The 13,875-nt window shown below is 38.7% G+C and overlaps 1 long non-coding RNA gene across 2 annotated transcripts; it reads right to left on the reverse strand.

Annotated features, from left to right (window-relative positions):
* Positions 1-5,287: 5,287 nt before the first annotated feature.
* LOC147753632 (uncharacterized) lies at positions 5,288-8,720 on the reverse strand. 2 transcript variants are annotated; one of them, XR_015310598.1, is made up of 3 exons: positions 8,494-8,720; positions 5,947-6,090; positions 5,288-5,820 (listed from the first exon to the last, which is right to left on the reverse strand). It is a non-coding gene; the product is annotated as an uncharacterized LOC147753632 (long non-coding RNA). The 2 variants fall into 2 exon arrangements; XR_015310599.1 differs by having other exon boundaries at positions 5,947-6,093.
* Positions 8,721-13,875: the final 5,155 nt, after the last annotated feature.

Here is a 13,875-nt window from a genome sequence, read left to right on the forward strand (position 1 = left end):
ACGCACGTGAAGCGTACGCACGTGAAGCGTACGTGAGAGAAGTGGTTTTAGTTCGTCGAACTTTCAACAAAGCTGTTGTAGTTCACGGGCTATTTGCAGACAAGATTCAACCAGGCCTTAGGCGTAGTCATGATAGGGCCAGCACTATTTTCCGGTCTGCTATCCTAACCGACCTAAAGAAAAACATCGATTGCCGAGATGCCATTGTCAAGAGTAATGGCTAAATTTCGTCTAACTTAAAATACCAAATTTTCCATCTTGTTTGCCAATCCTATCTTTAGAGTAGCTTCCATAAGCACCTAAGGAAAGGCTGGCAACTTGGTCGGGGCGGACAAATTGGCACACCGGTTTACTTCCGCTGAAGCTTTCGCGATCGCCAGATAAAGTCAATATGAAATTATTCCACAAGCGCATTAGTTGGAAACCTTTCGATTTCACAGTTATAATATTCACCAATAATTTATAGCACGGAGCAAGCTTCAGGGGGTTCTTCACTTAACCATTTATTATTCCTTGGTTTATAAAATTTCTTTTATAAATGATCTTATTTATTTTCATTACATACATCACACCTTTACAACTAAAGAAAAAATATAATGAAAACAACGATTTTTCGAAAAAAAAATATAGATGTTTAAACTTTTTTTAACTAAACAATTTGCATGAACCCAAGGAACTCATTTACTTATCATCGAACATTTCTTTATTTTTAGATAGTCGCTAAATTTTCTACCTTTGCCCTAGTACACAGGATTAAACCGTTGGAGCTATATACTTTTTTCTAGTCTCTAGTAACCTGAGATCACTTTAGTAAAGCTCTATATATTTGTTATCAAAACAGTCAACAAAGATATGGCTCAGTGCCCCAGAGATATCTGGGTAGAAAAAAAAAGTATCGCATGACCAAGGCTACGGAAAGAATGAGTCGCGGTAGAAAGAGCCTTACTTGCTTTGATTTGTTTGGACAACGGCAACTTCCTGATGACGAGTATTCTTTGGAAGCCAGAAGCAGGCTAATCGCCTCTTTACCATGATCTCATAGGTGATGATCTATTGATTTAGTGATTATGATTTATTTATATTATTTATATAGAACGTTGAAGTTACCACTGGGGGCGAAGGCGTTCTTGTGCGCTCCTATCATTAAAGATGCTTGCGGCCTGTAGTCATGTGTCGAGTTCGTCAAAAATCGCAGAAGGCCACCAGGGACCACCAACAGAGGCCAGTAGGTTCGGCTGCAAGGACGAGTGTATCCTTATCTAGTCAGGAAACATATATTTATTAAGGGGTTGACTGTTCTCTTTAAGCTGAGATCTGATCTCTTTATTGACAGATAACAGAAATATTATGCTGCCTTGTGCATACATAATGTAGCTTTAGTCAAACAGCCATTGCGTATTGGCGTTAACGGAATCTAAACCGCTGTAACCGTGGCCTTTGCCGTAGCCCAGATATCCATTTCCAATGCTTGAAAATGTTTGACGAGACTGAAAAATTTCACCTCTGCCGGTTGGATTTTACCACTGTCTCTTACGTTGGTTTCTAGATATTTTAATTTCTTTGAGAATACCCTTTTTATCAATGGAACCTAGATGTTTTATTAAGACCCGAGAAATCCCTAATCTAAAGCAATATTGCAATTACTTACAGCAAAAACGACCAATAATTAGTTATCTAAAAAAATATTTTGAATTATTATTAACGGAATCAACGAGATATTATTTATATAGCAAAACAAACGATAACTTCTCAGCATTATGAGTCTAATACTATCACTGAAAGGAACCAAGCACTTTTCGAATTCAAACTTCAGGTCTGCTCGATATTGTTACCAGTGCCAATGAAAAAACCGGCCTAGCTATAGGAGACATTTTTAGCTCCGACATGTTGTCCTGCGACGCAGTTTTGCCACCAGGATACGCTTACAACTTTCGAATAGTTATCAGGCAAGCCAGTCGAGATCTAAATAAAGCTGGAGGCGCACCGGATTCCATTACACTAACAAAGTACCTGAGCCTCTAGTTAACGCAAAGGCGAAGGAAGGATAAGAGTTAGAGGTGGCAGAGAGAGGAAGTCTCGTAAGATGTGGCATATGAAATGAAAGGCAAGACCACAAAAGATATAAGACTCGTAAAATATTGTCATCGTGGGTAGGCCGAACACGAAAGCTGGTGAAAATCTTTTCCACTCAGAGCATTTACAAAATTTGAAGCAAATATATAGAAAGCCTACAAGTTCCATCAGTGACATGGAAGCAAGTAACAGCTTCGAAAATTATAGATTTTGTGAACCAGAAATCTGATCATGGTCCAGTTTAAGATAAGGCATTCAACATAGTGTACAATAAACATCCATACATGAAAACTGATTCAGAAAATGCTGTCTGTAGGTTGATATCTAGGGGCACAGGAAAGTATTTATTGAAATTAAAAATGTATGCGCAGGCGAGCTTTCTACAATTTGGATGAAATAAAATGTACTAAAAAATTGGCGTTCATTTATTACAGTCCACATTCAGTCCAGTGACGAGTGTTACAAATTGTATTCTGGCAAATTTGGAGTAGGTTATCTTTTTGCAGTTAACACTCTGTATACGGAGCTATTGATATTCCACAGCTACGAAACGTATTGTAAGGAGTCGCGCTCCAACGATGCGGTCCACTGTAGCATTTTTGCCCAAAATTAACGAAACTCTTATTGACGATAAATATAGATTTTCTTTTTTTTACTGTGGAGCGAAATTTTTATGACCTTGAAAATAAACGGGTGACGTTAATGGCCCTGAAGAATATTTCTCTAAGTGTACACCATGTCGTTTTAGATCTTTCGGGGAAATCCATTGTGGAGCTCACAAAGGCTCCAAGCGACTGTGTAGAGACGATACGGTGGTTCATAACATGTCGATGTTGAGTTGCCGAGAACATACGTTGCCAGCTTAGTCTTAAGATGGACGTTTAATCAAATGCCAGATTCGGGTCGGTTCTGTCTTCGATAAAAAATTTTGCCAAAGCGACTAACAGATGACTTATGCCAAGGATTAAAGTGCGATGCACTATATCAAGTCAGGGTAATTTCCACTTTATAACAAACAGAAGTAAATTTTCATGTATTTTTATTTATAAAATAATTCGAAAAACGAAATATCACATTTATTTTCTTTACAGAAGGTGTAACACGGAGGCATACGGAGATGTCTGGATTACTACTAAATGCGAACTTACTTACCAAAACAAAGCCTGCTTTTCTCTACAAGCGTGTGTGTAAAATCCCTTGTGCCAGATTTCGTCGACAGAGACTTTCACAACTGTCAAAAGCAACAACTAGTGCAAACGCATTGACGTTATTTTTAATGTTTTTATGCAGTTTCCTGTTTGTAAAAGTAACCGCTTCTGCTAGGCAAAAAAGATAAACATAATTAGGTCTAGATGGCAAACGTTTCCCGCTAGTATAAGAGTTCCGTTTTACATTTATGGAAGTAGTACGAGAGTAGCATGAACTGACAATGAGAGTTATTAAAAAACAAAGTAAAAATTCGCAAACCGTCAGGGTAAGAGACTTTTTCCTTACCCTGTTTGTTGAAAATAGCGAAAAAAAAACTAAATACATATGAAATTGTCTAATGCCGTATATATATTAGACGTAGACGTAAATCGCTATGCCTGCTGACGCACTAGGTGCACCGAATTTATGCTGAATTAGTGAAATAACACTGTCAGACGAAAACAATACATTGTGCTGCCAGATATGAAAGCAGATTTGATATGAGTTAGCTCTTCAAATAAGTGAAAATGATTTGGTATTCAATCCTGTAAATCACTCTCTCATAATATATAAGCTTTATATCTTCTTGAATTCGCGCGCGAAAGAAAAAGCTCCACCTATCAAGAAATCGATAACGAAGCGGCCCACCGACTCAAGGAATCAGTCTCTTGTGAAGCTTAATTTTGTCATAATATAAAGCCAATAAGAATATACGAGTATACATAATGCATATATATATATATATATATATATATATATATATATACATAGATACCCGTGTGACAAGAGGCGAAAGCTACTGTAAGCCGTACCGTACGATTTTTATCATTTATGAACATGAGTTGATGCTAAAAAAGATGCGGAGCGTAAACAAAATAATGGAAGAGATTGGGAAAACAACTGTTTAATGTAAGCATCGATTGATTGATATTTATCCAGTAGAACCTTTACGAAATAACGTTTACTAGTTAAACAGCTTGTCGCTTTGAGAGGCTTCTTAAGGGCATTTCAATCAAATGACATGAAACGGCAAAAAAGAGTAGCTCATTCTTGATGTATCTCTACTATGTTCCTCCATTAGTTTTCAAAATTTCTAGATTTATTTGATTTCATCTCATTTACATAGCTCTATTCAAGCAATCTAATTATACTTTCTTCAAAACCCTTTTTTTTGGCTATCCGTAGCAGGGCAGCTGTTAACAGCTGGTATACGAGAACGACGAACTTGTCCAGAGCTTACATTTTCAAGTTGGTTTTCTCTCTCCCATTTAACAACGCTATATCTCCACTAAAAGTATTGGAAAGCTTTGCTTGCTTCGGACTGATTAGTAAATTAGTACTGAATCTTAAAGTAACGCGCAAGTCTTGGTTTAACACGGTCGCTTTCGACGCGTTCCTTTCCCAGCCAGTTAACTGACTTACGAGTACGACCATGACCTTTCCATGTCTGTTTCTTTAGTAAACGTAGGACGTCCCCGTGATGGTCTAGTGCGTGACGTATTTGCCTGCTAATGTTGGAGATACGTGATGGTCTAAGATCGAAGCCAGGCGTAGACACGGTTTGTCTAATGGTGGAAAACACCCGTGTGATGGTAGGTCTGACGGCGGTGCCGGACATAAAGCTCGCAACAGTTGGTTTACCCATACGTGGAATACGTAAAGCCAGCTTAACTTAATAGTATTTCGTAGCTCAGTGAGCGTCTCTGTAGGAAAAATTCGGGTTCGGATCGGCCAAATCATCAAAATATTGGAACCCATATTTTTTGGGTCGCTACCTCACTATACTTAAAAATTGCCAGCTAAACAATTTGTGCAATTCGATCTAACTACATACTATAAATGGAATACGAAAGACCCATCAGTAGTCACGTGTAATTTTTTAGACTAAACGTTTTGCTCAAAATGTAACTTTCTTACTAAACATGGCATTCAAGACCTAAGTAAGTGCCTAGAATGAGTGTTCTCTGTAAATGCTAAGACTGAATATCGTGCACCGAAGTTTATATGGATACTTCTGTCAGGTTACAAGCATTATAGAAAAAGCTGCTAAACCAAAGTTCCTTTAGTCAGCGTATTTCTTGTTTTTTTTTTTTACATAAAACGCAGAGAACGATAAATAAACATGTTCTTTCGCGCTTTTTATCTAATAATATGCATTTATGTTATTTTATTAGCACAAGATGAAACTCAATACGAATATGGAAGAGACCGAGTATGGGCTCGAGACTAGGTAAGAGAATCCTTATCTCTGCTCTGCCAAAGACCTAGAGCGTTTCAGGTAGTTGGGTTCCAAAAAAGTGACGAGCATCTATATTTAGGTCGGAATAACGGCGGCGGCGGTAGATGGCGTGATCAGCCACGATGTTAGAAGGTACGACCCAACAGCCATCCCATAATCGCCCGAAGGTTGCTATTTTCGTCGAAGGCATAATTATCGCATGTCAATGTAAATGGGTACATCTTTGTGCTGACAATCTCCATACGAACTCGATATCAGTTATGGCGGTGATAAATGCAACAACTTTTTGACGCCGCACGTAGAGCGGAAAACAATTTTAACTGAAATAAACGATTGCAGTTCATCGATACTTCTATTTCTATTAATGATGTATTCCATAATTATATGAGCGAACTAAACGCGTACTATGTTAGTCATCATACGGTACTTACGAAAATGAATCTTACATGATGACTGCTGATAATCCCTGATGAGTGTTGGCTATTGTAGTAACGGATGACGGTAGCTTCCTAGCTGCATGAGCTAATACTGCTTAGGTAAGCTAGGCGGGCCGCAAAGATCCTGGCTGGCTCAGACGCACTCTGCAAGACCTGCTAGTGGGCGCGTGTCTTTGATGTTATACGGAAGAAGTGATTTCGACAAGCTAGCTATCCAGCAGTTTTAAAAAAAAGTAGCCAAAAGTGCTAGTAAAAATGTAAGTTTCCTTCTGAAAATATTCCAACAGTGCAGATTCTATACGTCACAATGACTTGGAATAAGAAAATCTTTCGCTTTAGTGCCATATGGTCTTCTATTTGTAAACCTATAGACGCAGTTGTTACTATTATTACGAAGAAGTTCCACAAAAATTACGTGGAGTTGAAATACCGTATAACTACAAATGCCAGATCACGCTCGATTATTTAATAAACAAGTTAATCGAATAAATTAGATCAGTTACGGAACAATTTAGAAATTATCGCGCACAAGGCCCGCAACCATTCTAAGATAAAATGACGCTTTCCCAAAACCACCGAATAAAGACGTGTTGATGCGTTGAAATACAAATAGTTCTCACTGGCTCCTTCTATTATGGGCAGCACAAGTACAGCCTCTCGAGTGAAATGCTACCTAACGAAAACGACCTAAGAATATCTTGCATAAGTTGTAACTAACTCGTCCTAAGTCTAGATGTGGGACGTTGGTTGGCCTTGTCAATAATCGATAATGTATGGCGCGGTTTTAGGTGGAAATCTTATATTTCTGCCGCGGCCTTCGTTGTCCTGTTAAGACGTTTATATCGAGCTCATAGCAACAATCTTACAGGATGCTAATTACACGCACATTTTAATTAGTTTCCTGATGTTATATGCTAATATATTTCTGACAAGTTCTAAATAGGAACGAAGACATCTGGTCGATGTTATTAACCGATCGGGTCGTGTAGTCACAACATAACATGAGCACTTCCAACTTGTTCTATTAACAGCTGTTTGTTCTAATCTAAGATAAACGCTAGTACCTCCAGGCCTATCTAATTATATCAGTAGTTTTTTTATTGAAAAAAAACATTGCGCGGAACGGTACTGATCGTAAAGCGCATGTCTAGCGAAGGCTTTTAAGGGCTTTCAGTCCAACCTACTATTGATAGGGTACGGTGGAGCACATTAACAGATTACCTTATGAAGTGTATGTCTACAAATCACATGAAGCTGAATCAACGGGACTGGGTCGTCTCATCATACGCCATATTCACAGCTATATTTTACGTTTGATAAATGGATGGTTCGGCTGAATGTAGTCAGATTATTTTGATTTATATTTTGGCGTATTTGATCCTTTTGGCAAAAGCCTAACGATTTATCGGAGATTTCTACTCGCTTTGTTTTCTAACCTGAGATGGCAGAAACGTACGTTTTCAGTTTGGGTCAATTGGAAACGCATTCAAAGATTCAGTGTCTTACAAATGCCTTACATTACACATAAGGATAAGGAAGATGTTCAAAATGCAATAAAGAAATCCTAGTTAAACATTTTAGAGCTGTAGATATTTACATGTTTCGCAATTACTCGATGTATTTTTCAGCCTTATTCCTACGTGCATGATTTTTCTAATACGTTTGATAAAAAAAGAACATACTTGGATTTGTCTTGAAACACCAGGACTGTGGGCATGAGCATATGTTAACTTCGCCGTCGATACATGGTAGCATACGCCTCGAAACGGACGGGTGAACCAAAGAAGATTTCTCAGCCGTGGCTTCCATGTTACGATACATAGCTATGTAATGCGCATTTTCAGACTAAGCCTTGGCTCGCTTAGTATACGATCTCTGAGAAAAACGTTTATCACTCTCTAATTCGACCGTTTTCTTTTGCTTCGCTATTGCTGTACGTGTTTTAAGACATTCACACTATTTGGTATTCATATCTGCTAGCAACGAGACAGGTATTAAGAGAAAGTTCCGAGAGCATCATTTGAAATACTGAATATTGTTCGGCTTTCAAGTGTAGCTGAAATCGCTCGAGTCCACAAAAATATTAGTTCAGATGAAGGCGTGCAAAGACCATGCTCCAGTTGGGCTTGAAAGTTCTCTCTGAGGTGACGAATTCAAGTAATAATGCTGCTGCTGCTGCTGCTCGTTCGGTTCTACTTCATTCCACAGCCGAAAACTACCAACTAAGTAAGTTTCAATTTCTAACAGTTCGCCTTTTTACTAACTTACAAGCAGCTATTTATCTAGAGTAATATGTTTATCGCAAAAAAAAAAACTGACTCTAATTGCTTCGGCTAGAACAGCCGGTGATCGATACAACAGGACAATAGATCATAGCAGGAACTGGTTCGATAATACTAATTTAAAAACTAAAGTTGAACACGTGTTGAAAATGTTATAAACTTATAGCTTTTATACTGTTACTATTTCGTTTTACTAATGCTGCCATAAACATATCGTCATTAATGACAATGGGTGCAGCTTTATATACAAAATGGAGAAAATTACACCGATTACCTTGTGCTCCTTCGATCCCATTGTCGTAAGAGGCTGTCACGTCCCTGTCACGCACGCGCTAGTAGGCGTTGTCGTGCGAACTACATCCGTCTGGGCCGAACACACGGCCGAGCTTGCCGGCGATTATGTGTAAGCTGACAAGCTGGTGGTTATCTATAACTTCAGTGGGTTTCCCTTAGCGCGTTCATAGTGCTAAATAATAGCACGTGAACCTCTCGTCACTAGTTCGAAACGCTGTCAAACACTATTGCTTGCGGCCTATATACGGAGCGTCAATTGTTCTTAGAGCTTCTGGAATAAACTTTGAGTAAATGCTGGATCTGAGTCGAAATGCCCCAAGATCTTTTTTAGACATTGCACACCCATACGCTTAATAGGTCACGAGCAGGCGCAATGAATAGCTAGCTGGACAGACCAGTTTGCCCAGCTAGCTATATATATGTAAAGCGACTTATTCAATTATTGGTCTGAATTAAGTTAGAGAGACTTCTTATTATATTACTTTATTAGATTAAAGTAAACCGGTAAGCTGAACAGCGTAACTTCGCAAAAAGTTAGTGCACAGCCAACGAACGTGTGTTACGGTTATCGCTGGATTATTATGACGAGCATTGTATTAGTAATTGCTTGCAGATATTTTTATATTTATATTTTATCTATTACTAGGAAAGCGTGTCGCGTGACATTTGGCATATCGTACAACAGATTCGTTCGGTAAAGGGCGCTATTCCGCCCTCCGCTTTCCGGAGGCCATTTTAAGCCTAAACAGCAGTGTTGCCTGTTGGACGGAATAACTTTTTGGTCTTTCCACTGTGTTCAATATTCGCTGCCTTTGTTGCTACCCAAGCTCAGCCGCTCAGTCTATACCACTACAGAAAGGCTAAAATGCTACCCTTTATAATTGAGACTTTGTTCTAAGTAGTGATTTGCAAGGAAGTTGTGATATGCATCGTTCATTTTTAACGCAGTTTGGCTATTTCTGCATCGTTCTACTTCTGCAAAATTAAAATTAGTGTAGGACGCGAAAATAGGATAATTCCGAGAGCTATGATAAACTAGCGAGCATCTCTAGCATGAACGGCAATATCCGTTTGCCAACTTTCTTTCATACAATCTAATGGGGCAGTGCTAACTAAAAGTATCTCATCAGTAGCATGGTCGCTGATTATCTTCTTTTCTTCAATAATTGAGCTTGTCCGAGCTTAAGTAGCTGCGATGCAAAATGCCTCGCTGCGATTTGCGTGGATTTTAGGTAATAAGATCGCCTATAGGCTTGGTCAAAGTCCTTGGCAAGCCAAACACCAAGACCTCGAAGGGCCTATACAGCCCGTCGCTTACTCGGTAGCTGCTATAACGAGAACTGCCTAGGGGATTTCGCCGACTACTGAAAAGTGCACAACATTTCAGAAGTTCGGCAGAGTGAGCCGAAGACGCCTTAAACGGCTGCGAGAAAATTAGAGGAATTGTCAACGAAAGCGTTCTCGCATTTGGACCTGTTCGAGCTTTACTGGTATAAATTAGACAAACATTAACCCTGTGGAAAAGCAGCTTCCGTTTAAGATGTTTATATGGAACATTTAATTGAATGGAATCGTCCTAAAGGCGAACAGTATGCTCGAAAAGAAAGTTAGGTACCTCGAAAGTTACTGGAGAAGTACGCCATACCCTAACTAGAGTTTTGTGTTGTTTATTTAATCAGGCACTGAAATGGTCACCTACCCCTTTCCGTGAGACGTCCAAATTATTCATTGACAGCTTACCTTAATGTCTGGTAGTCGTCCATGTTCACCAGTACAGCCGATAAAATCGACAAACTTCCATAATTAGTTGATTGCAATTAATAGCGAACCAGTATTAATAACGCACAGGACTTAAGCACAAAATGAAAGAGCTCTCATAATTTTTCCTAATTTAATTATCGTAACATACAGGTTGAACTTCTATAGCGTTTGTTGTGCAGCAGATCAATTAAGTGTAACTAACTACCGTGTAAAGAAGTATAACGAATGGCGAGGTACTTAGATCTCACCGGAGCATGCATACCTTCATCACAGAGGCAAGTAACTTAGGGGGTGTCGAACTTGGACAATGTCAAACTGGGGTAATAAGTGAAACTTGTTAGTATCTCTGAAAATTGCCACCGTCTCTAGAGACCAAACGATTCATTTATTCATTCATTATATAGTCGCTTTCTGACATATATCGCCACTCCCTCAGCGAATCCCGCGTACTTTCACTTACATGAATGAAAGGACCGCTCCGAATGTAGTTGTTATCAACGAGAGTCTCATTCCGATACTGTTGACAATCGGACGCCTCCGTTCATATACACCCACGACGAGTTCAACGATGTCAGCTTCTATGAAGTGATTAATCTGTTAACATTCTATCATTTACCAGTGTATCATACGTAATTCTATGTATTTCAGTTATCGCCTGGACTGCGTTTATGTACTCTGTGCTTTTTGTACGTATCATATGTTCATGTAGATCTACATGCAACATCTGCTTCAATACAACTTAGTCATTGATATAATTTGGGGTATGTTATTATTACGAACATAAGTTTTTGTCATTAACTACTATCGACGCATCATAATAATAGCATTCTTAACTTCAGGCAAATCTTATTTAAATTCAATGCATCTTTCACCCCCCGAACCCGTTTCCTTTCACAAGCTAGGAGTGGCAAATGTAAGCCCCGTGGAAAAATCTATCCTTTTCAAGAAAAGCGTATTCCAAGGAAGGACCCGAAGCGAGTAGCATGTTATTCTTCTGAAATGTCTGCATCATCAGCTTTCATCGTATCTTGCAATTCTATCGGTGAAAATGTTCCTCTAGGGAAAAATCGCGGACGAAAAGGCTCACTCATAGTACACCTCCAATGGGAAACCTTTTTTCTAGAATAACACACTTTAAGCTGTTGAAATTTTTTTTCATTGAGAATACGGATTAATGGCAAACCGCATAATAAACGTTTTATATGAGTGAATAGAGATTGCATGACCACGCTAGACTTCACGTCGCAAGAAGTAACAATACACGAGCTACGATTGTTATCCATTAAATTTGCATGACCTTGTTCCCTGGACGGCCTATTAACAAGAAAATTCATATTGCAACATGATTTCGAAATAGCGGTTCTTAGACCCTTGCACTCCAAACTTCTACAGCAACGAAAGAAATAAACTACCATCCAAGTTGCAGAAGTTCGTAGCCAACGGTGATGCACACTTGAAGTGAGAATGAAAGAAGCTAGTCTGAGGGAATATTAGTAGTTCATTATGTCACGTTTCATACCAAATGGACCTATATGAAACACCAGTTTACTGCTTTGCAAGTGATGAGTTAATCATCCTTAGACTATCCTTAGAATCCAACATCCTTCGAATCATCCCATAGACCTTCCCGGCAGTAGCAGTAGTTGTGTGACTGCACGGGTTCAGCTACGAAATGTTTCTACGAATTTCTAGCTAGAATGTTCGTTTGGGTATCATTTTAGGGTCAAGTGCATTGGGCTAAGCCAGTTAATGTGTCCTTTGGTGAAGTAAAGGGTTAATTAGGCCATTTTTCAGGATAGAAAGATTCAGGTACCAACTCTAAACATCATATGCCGCACTATATTCTGCAAAACAAGTAGGCTAATATTATGCATTGCAACTGCTAATAACACTAATTATACAACTTCTTTCATATTCGTTCGTGCCTCTATATTTACTTCTAAAACAATATAATATTCAGCAATGCACTCAAAATATAGCTGTTGTGACTAAAACTTTTTTTTTTCTTTTTTAAAAAACGTTCTACACGAAACGCACTTAAAAGTATATCCAGAAGCTCAAATATAATCATCCCACAACATTATAGATCAATATGTAATAGACGGCGCGGTGCCGAAACTATATACAAACTAAGTTTCATACAAAAAAAAATATTAGCGAAAGCTAACGCGTAATCATACATTTGTTATATTGCGTACAAAGGGTGAGGCAAAAGTCTTTCAACAATCTTTCACAATTTCCCATACAAAGATATTTGACTAGAGAGTTGCATAAACCCAAACATATGATATATACAAGGGATACAATATGGAATCATCGCTTAGTTGAATACGATAGTTAAACCCTAGACAATTGCACTTTCAACATATACTTCTGTAATACCATACCCTGTAATACTTTTATAGCATATCGTTTTGTAGAAATTCGCACGAAACAGAAATATAATTGAAAAGAAACATAATGGCTAAGATCAATACTTCAAAACAATGGTACGAACGGCTATCGCAAGTAGAGATCTTTGAGAGGTTTATTATAACCCCGGAATTATCCACTACTATTGTTGTTTTAGCTGTATCACGGATTTAACAGGAAACAAAGCTTCCAAGGCCAACAAAGTTCTAAAAAGGACTCTAGACAAATAAATGATGCCTCATTGATCGTGTCTCGCAGGCCCAAGTTAACGTTCGCTGAAACGAAACAAACACGTTGTCGTTCTCTATTTTTTTGCAGGCAACTTGGTCAATCTTGCTTCCTGTTCAACGACCGGTGAGTGTCTAAACGGGCACTAATGGCAGGCGGGGGTCTGCTGTTGTACTGGCTCTGACCGACCTTGGCTATTGCATTGCTGGAGCGACGTGGTAGTTACGTTCGTCCGCAATCATCATCCCTAGGGACCAATCCGACACACGACCCACAAGCAACTGCAACCCATTAGGCTTTACGGTTAAGACGCGTGCTATGTATCGTTCCAGCAGCGAATAGGCTGGCGTAATCTGGCTGTTCAGCTCTACCTGCCAACGCGTCCAAGAGGCTAATGAAGACTACATCTTGGAGAAAATAACTGTTATACAGGAACACACACACAAACGGAAGCCAACAAAGTGTTTCATGTAATGTATTATAGAATTGATCAGACGAAATACTTGATACAGCCATTGAATTTCTTATAGCCTATTGCCAGACGTGTTATTTATGTGCCAAACACAAGTAGCAGCTGAACTGTAATAGATTGTTTGTTTGTTTGTTTGTTTGTTTGCTGTGGTTGGTCGAAACATACGTAATCTAAAAAAAGGTCTCTGAAGTTCCAACAATAAAATTACCCTTCACTATATATTAGGTATATATGATAACATATGTATACATGTGCCATAGTATTAATAGAAAATGTCACAGTGCAGATGTCAAAGTCAAACGAAACGTCCCTTCGCGTGAGTAAAGGACAGCTGGAAGATACAATTATTGCTCATATTTGCATGATATATTATATCTAATCTGAAATGAGGTATGCCTTATTTCAGGCCTAAAGGCAAAAATTAGCTTTATTGTTTGAGTTCCCAGAACAGAGGTGCAAGTAAGCTACCAACTTCGAAAGAACGATTTT

This window comes from Varroa jacobsoni, unplaced genomic scaffold (genome assembly GCF_002532875.2).
Source record: "Varroa jacobsoni isolate VJ856 unplaced genomic scaffold, vjacob_1.0 scaffold_335, whole genome shotgun sequence".
NCBI lineage: Eukaryota > Metazoa > Arthropoda > Arachnida > Mesostigmata > Varroidae > Varroa > Varroa jacobsoni.